Source organism: Felis catus, chromosome F2, assembly GCF_018350175.1.
Source record: "Felis catus isolate Fca126 chromosome F2, F.catus_Fca126_mat1.0, whole genome shotgun sequence".
NCBI classification, from domain to species: domain Eukaryota; kingdom Metazoa; phylum Chordata; class Mammalia; order Carnivora; family Felidae; genus Felis; species Felis catus.
The window spans coordinates 46,807,214-46,813,939 of record NC_058385.1 but is presented as its reverse complement, the minus strand read 5'-3'; positions in this window follow the sequence as shown (position 1 = coordinate 46,813,939).

The window sequence follows — 6,726 nt, the reverse complement described above, 5'->3', positions numbered from 1 at the left end:
ACTAAATATCTTATATGTCCCAGTTCTCACTTCTAATACAATGAACCCTGATAGATAAAACCCACTGGCTCAAAAGTTCTTCAGGCCGTCAATCATTTTTAGGCGCGTGAAAGAGTCCTGAGACCGAACGTTTGAGAAGCACTCCTGTGGACTCATAATCCCTTTTTCCATAGTGTTCCCGATATTTCTACGCGGACGTGCCGTCAGCACCTTAACTCGGCTGGACTTGAGAGCGTAGTCGTCCGTGCTACTGACCCTGACATCTCAGTTTCCACCGTCCTCATCTTCTCAGCCATCTCACTCAAAATCCCGGTCTTTTCAAACTTCTCCCCTCCGTGCGTCTCCTACAGCTTTCACTCAGGAATGTCTGCAGAACCGATGTCTTCCTGTCCATCCCCACCAGCCGGGGTCCTTTACCTACAGGATCAAGTGCAGTCTGTTCTATCTGAATCGCGGTGAACCCTTGCAGCAAGGTCCTTGCTTTTCCTCTGACCAGACTTCGTTCTTCCCTTGAGGAGAGCATGATGGCAAAGGAGGGTGGCGAGGAGGTGGGGGCGGGCTGCTCCGTTGCACGGGCCAAATAGTTCTGCATCTGTTTCCGTTCCGCGAGGACAGACCTTTGCAGGTGTAGCAGGCAGGGCTCTCTTCCGCCCACAAACTTCACGCAACTACGGGATTCAGCCTCTCCTCTTCCTTCTCCCTGCGATTGGTTCTACCCCTCGGGGCCCGTGCAGTAGCGTGACGTTGGTGGCGAAGGGCAAAGTCTGGTTGGTTTGATGTGTCTGCGGCTGGTCTCTGTGGTGATGTGTGGGGTGGGGATGGAGGATGGGGGGGTCCCCCCACTGCGGTCTCTAGTCTCAGCTCTCTGGGAGGCCTTTGCTCCCAGAAAGGCCCCGGCGCTGGCCAAATGCACATCCAGTGCTCCTTCCCTAGAAGTGAGTTCCTGATGATTTTCCTACTAATAATAACAATAGCTCATGTTTCTGGCGCTCTCACTGTGAACTGGTCTCCATCCTGGTTCTATCTCATTTAATCATCACAGGAGATCTCGGAGATAAGTACTCATGTTATCTCCCCGTGACAGACAAGGCTCTGAAAACCTAAGTAATTTACCTAAATTAACAGTGAAGTAGCAGGGCTGAACTTGATGCACAGATCTGTTTGAGTGCAGCGTTCACACTCTTAGCCCCTCGCCGGGAAACGCTTCCTCCTCTGGAAGGCCCTGGAATGTTCTTTGTCTCCACTTTGCTTAGATGATTCTTGTGTCCCCGTGCTGGTCAGGGGTTAAAGTTAAATAGCGTGCGTGCTCTGCTGTACTGCAGCCAACTGTTTATTCCCTCAGGCAGGAGAGAGAGGAACCAGACCCAGGCCTTGCCCTCCAGAAGCTACACGAAGCTACGCTGGGCATTTTGCTCTGAAAGCTTCAGGACTGCCAGGGTGGATGCTGGGGGACTATTGAAAACAAAAACTACCACCATTATTGCTGAAGGCCATGAAGTCTATGAGGCCTAGCTAAGAGCCAAGCGGAAGGGTTGTGCAGACTCTGATCTGAGGCCTCTGAGGAGTCCCTGAGCCTTTCCCAGAGAGGGGACCTCAGTCGTCCAAAAGTACAGAGAGGCAGGAATAGATCCTGGAGGAGGGAAAGAGGCAAGAGGGAGGGAAAGGCGGGCAGCGCGGGTCCCAGACAAGATGCCTGACGGTCCCTGTGAAAGGGCTCCGCAGGGCTGCCTCACAAAGCCTCGCTCTGTGCTAAAAATGTCATCCCACTGGGAATCCTGTCTCTCACTGTTTTGTGTCAATTTCACCCGAAGGTCACCTGTTGTCAGAGGGAGCCCAGGTGGAAAGCAAAGTGGGAAGGACCGTGGTAGGCTCATTTCATTCTGGTTTAGCTGGTTTTTCTCTAAGTCAATAAACAGAGCTAGAGTTCCAACTGATCTCCAAATGGCAGCATTTGTCATCCCCGGGTGAGAGCCGATTTTAACGTAAACGATATAGTTCCACATCTCCCCAAGAAAATGGTGCTCAAGAGAAGCGAAGGAGGGTGGTCAGGTGTCTGGAAAGGAGCCGGTGGAAGTGGACTTAAGAGACCAGCACCCTGGTGGCCAAGGATAAAGATCCACACGGATCTATGTGGCAGCAGCAGAATCTTGGATGACCCACAACAATGAAGAAACAGAGGAAGCTCTCGAATAATTGCAAACACTTGTATCACTTGTGGCTCTTAGGTTGCCAACAACAGAGATAAGCTCTGGGTAACTGGAGACAAAAAGAAGTGTCTTGAAAGACTATCAGCAGCCCAGAGAATCACAGGGAAAAGCCCCAGCAGGGACAGGAAGTAGGGCAGCTCCAGAGATGCAGGGACTAAGAACTAACGAGTTCTTTGGGCTGAACCTGTTTTGCCATTTGGGGCCCTTGTGTCACATAGCTCGAGCTCTCATTTCTACAGGGCAAGATCCTCATTTGCTTCCTTCAGATCACGTGTTCATCTTTGGGTGGGTGTGGGGCCCCTTGAGTGACAGCCCCAACAAGCTTGTGGGCAGCGGGTGGGGGCAACGTCTCGGCGAAGGTTGATGGGAGACACGGAGGCTATGCAAGAGATGAACACTTGTAGATTTACTCACCTGGGCTTTCCCTGTAGGCTCTCACTGGAGTGAATTTTATAGCAGCACTGGTTGTTAGAATTAAGATTGGAAGTATTAGAAATCGAGAAAGCATTGTGAGTAAAAAGAGGTGGGAGGAAATGTCAGGAAGAGCCACCTGAAGGCAGAAGGTATGTGCGTGAAGGGGGGGGGACGTCACTTCTCTTCCTGTTCAGCGCTCTTCAGAGTTTCCGTCTATGATTTCGGGAAAATGCCCCAATTAGCTATGCCCAAGGGAAGGCACTGGCGCTAACCATAGATAAAAGATAACTACGGAAGAAATAAATTTCAAAAATTTGCGAAGTCAAACTGAGCTCAGTCTAAGAGCTGGCCTATGTTAGGTGTCTAAAGAAAAAAGAAATTTCTTCAATCATACATAGCCCCTTTATTCTTGTGCATTTAAAAACAACCCCACAACTGCATATGAGAAAATGATGTTGAAGCTTCTAATAAAGAGTTATTTTAAAAAGGTAAGATCCGGGGCGCCTGGGTGGTTCAGTCGGCTAAGGGTCCGACTTCGGCTCAAGTCATGTTCTCACAGTTCATGAGTTTGAGCCCTGCATCAGGCTCTCTGCTGTCAGCGTAGAGTCTGCTTGGGATCCTCTGTCTCCCTCCCTTTCTGCTCCTCCCCCACGCTCATGCACGCTCTCTCTCAAAAATAAACATTAAAAAAACAAACAAAAGAAATCCACATGTACTATCGCCTTACCCTCTCATCCCGAAATTCCTTAAGGACCTAGCAACAAATATAATGTTCACCGAGTTAAAAATTTTCTGTGTAACGGCGTGAACTCATCACTTAAAAAAAGAGACACAAAACCTGGGAAAACAGTACGGAACCTCAAATTCCACGTAAGTGTTTAACAGTGTTCTGGTTACCAAAGGAAACTCTTGAAGCTTACCAACTCCTTTTATTATTCTTTCAGCAGTGAAGATAGAATCTGTCTTTAGAAAGTCATGCTTCCATCATGGTAATAAAACACTTTTTAAAAAATTATTTAACATATTCCTCTACTCAGTTGGAAAAATATAATATAACAAAACATGAAGCAGGTTTAGAATTCAGAAAGATCCAGGCTTGTCTTGTGGGTTGTTTTTGGAGAGGAGGAATAGGGTGGGAAATTTTCTGGATTTTGTCCAGGTCAGATCCAGTTCAAACTTCAAAGAGAGAATAATATTATTATTTGAGTTCAGTTTCAATTCAAATTAAAATATCAGTTTCCTACTTTGGGTTCAGTTCAACTCCCTGCTGAGAGCTGAGAATGTCATTTAGCGAAGGAAAAGGTGCCAGAGCAATTATTTTTTAAGTCATTTGGTGACCCCCTACCCCTCTGTAAATTGAGTATAGCCAACAGCTTTCAGATTGGGAAACGCTTTGGAAACCCCACAGTCCACAGAGCTCCTTGGGCCCTGGGACACGTGTGGCCAGAGAGCCTTTGTGAGTTCATACCCTACTACGATGAGCGGCGGGAGGGACGTCAGGGTCTGAGGGGTCCTTGGGTATGGGTGGGCCACGGGCCAGAAGGCTTAGCAGGTGCGAGGTAGGCTATGGGAAAGCTGACACGCAGCCTAGAGAAGGAAGCCAGAGGTAGGAAATGGACTCAGTCCTACACATGGGGAAAGGTCAAGACCTGCGGGAAGATGTCTGCTTCCTCCTCTTCATTCAGTGCTGGAGACCCTGACAAAGAAACTCAGCGTCCAGAGGGAGAACTGAATAATAGGAGAAGGTGATGATACACGGGAGTGTCACGAAAAGGGCAGTGGTGACGAACACCTGCTCCATTCTTCTCCTTCCTTGTCACATGCTAATCGCAACCTTGCTGAGAGGGGGGGTCGGCCTGGCCTGCTGCCCACCTGCCCACCCTCCCCAGTATTTTTGCCATCAGGACCCACAGTCATTCGGTAGAGACGCAGCCCGAATGCTGCTCTGGGTGACCGCCCCAGGAGCCCCTTCTCCACCCCATCTCCGCCTTTAGAAAAGCAACTTCAGAGACCCCCTGGGGAAATCTTTAAGCAGAAACGGGGAAGGGCTTCTCAGTATGTTACTAGATCCCATCCTTACATCCATGCCCTCCCGAGCCTGAGCATTTGCTATCTGTGCCCTGTTAACGATACTTCGAGGGATGAAAAACGAAAACACGGTCGATCAGGCGTCAAGAGGACTAAATGAGACGATGCAAGAAAAGTGCCTTAAGACAAAAATCACGGTAGAAATGCAAGGCTGCATTAAGCATTTGGGGCTTGTTGTGGCCTTCCAATAGCCTACGTGCATAAAAGGAAATAATACATATCACATGGTTTGCCTCTTGCACTATTCTTGTTTGTAGTTCTAATCACAGTAAGACCGTTACTACTACTCCTCGTAGTGTTTGTTAAGTCGGGCACTTTGCGTAGTACTTCATACTTCATCTCAATTAATCCTCCCAGGAACCTCGTGAAGGTTAACAGAGAAGGGAATGAAGAGTTCGATATTTACGTAATAGTCCATTCTTTTACCCGTTGGTTTAAAATGCTTCCTTTATCATAAAGCAACCTGCCAGATACACGGGGCTCTGTTTTTAAGTCTTTATTCTCTCCATTGACGTGTCCAACTATCTATACCTCGACACCAAAGCCTTTTATTATTGTACTTTTTCCTATTTGGTATCATTATACTTTTTTTTTTTTCAAAACGTCTTAATGTTTTTGAAAAAAAAAAATTAGGGGCGCCTGAGTGGCGCAGTCGGTTAAGCTTCCGACTTCAGCCAGGTCACGATCTCGCGGTCCGGGAGTTCGAGCCCCGTGTCAGGCTCTGGGCTGAGGGCTCAGAGCCTGGAGCCTGTTTCCGATTCTGTGTCTCCCTCTCTCTCTGCCCCTCCCCCGTTCATGCTCTGTCTCTCTCTGTCCCAAAAATAAATAAACGTTGAAAAAAAAAATTTAATAAAAAAAAAAAATTAGATCTCCCATACATTTTAATTTTCTTTGGTTTGTGGTCGAGGGAATAAACACACGTGGTAGTTTACAACAAAAGGCACGGGAGGGTAAATAGGGAATGAGTAAGTCTTCCTCCTCCGTATTTTATCATTCGGTTCTCCCTCAAGAGACAACTGATGTTATCAGTTTCTTATCTGCCCTTCTAGAAATAGCCCAGATATATGAACTTTAAGATAAACTTATCAAGTGCTATCAAAAAAATTCAATTAACATTTGATTAGGCCCGGATTGAACGTATAGATTAACTTGAGGGGAAATTGACATCTATGTAGTAACAACTCTTATTCACCAGCCAGAATGTATTTCTGCTTCTTTTGGTCTTTCTTTACGCCCTTTGATAAACCTTTATAATTTTATTAGTATCTTGCATACATCCGACAATATTTATGCCTAACTAGATTAGTACTTTTGTGTGTGTCTGGCAATCGTGAATGGAATTTTGGGGTGGTGACTTTGCATATTTCTTACTAGTCTAATAATTTCTAAACATTTCTCATTTGATTATCTTGCACTTTGTATCAAGACAATGAACCTGTTTACAAATAGCGACAGTCAAATCCTTTTCTTCAGTCTTTATGCTACTTTTCTTGTACAGTTTTATTGATTTTTTCAAAAAAATTTTCATGTTATTTATTTTTGAGAGAGAGAAAGAGAGAAACAGAGTGCAAGCACGGGAGGGGCAGAGAGGGAGACACAGAACCCGAAACAGGCTCCAGGTTCTGAGCCATCAGCACAGAGCCCGACGCGGGGCTAGAACCCACAAACCGTGAGATCATGACCTGAGCTGAAGTCGGACACTTAACGGGCTGAGCCACCCAGGCGTCCCCGGTTTTACTGATTTAGTAAGACTTTTAGTAGGCTCCAGTGAACGGTAGCACAAGTAGAAGATAACACCATCTCTTCTCTGTCTTTGTGGAAATATTACTTCACACCCCTAAGTATCACATTTGCTCTGTGTTCCCAGTAGCTGTTTCCAGTTTTTAATAGCAGTAGGTATTTGCTTTAATCAGAAGCTTTTCAACATTTACTGAGATACTCAAATGACTTCCGTCCTTTAATCTCTTAACATACTGAATTATATAATAGAGTTCCTGATGTTGAACCATTTTGCGTC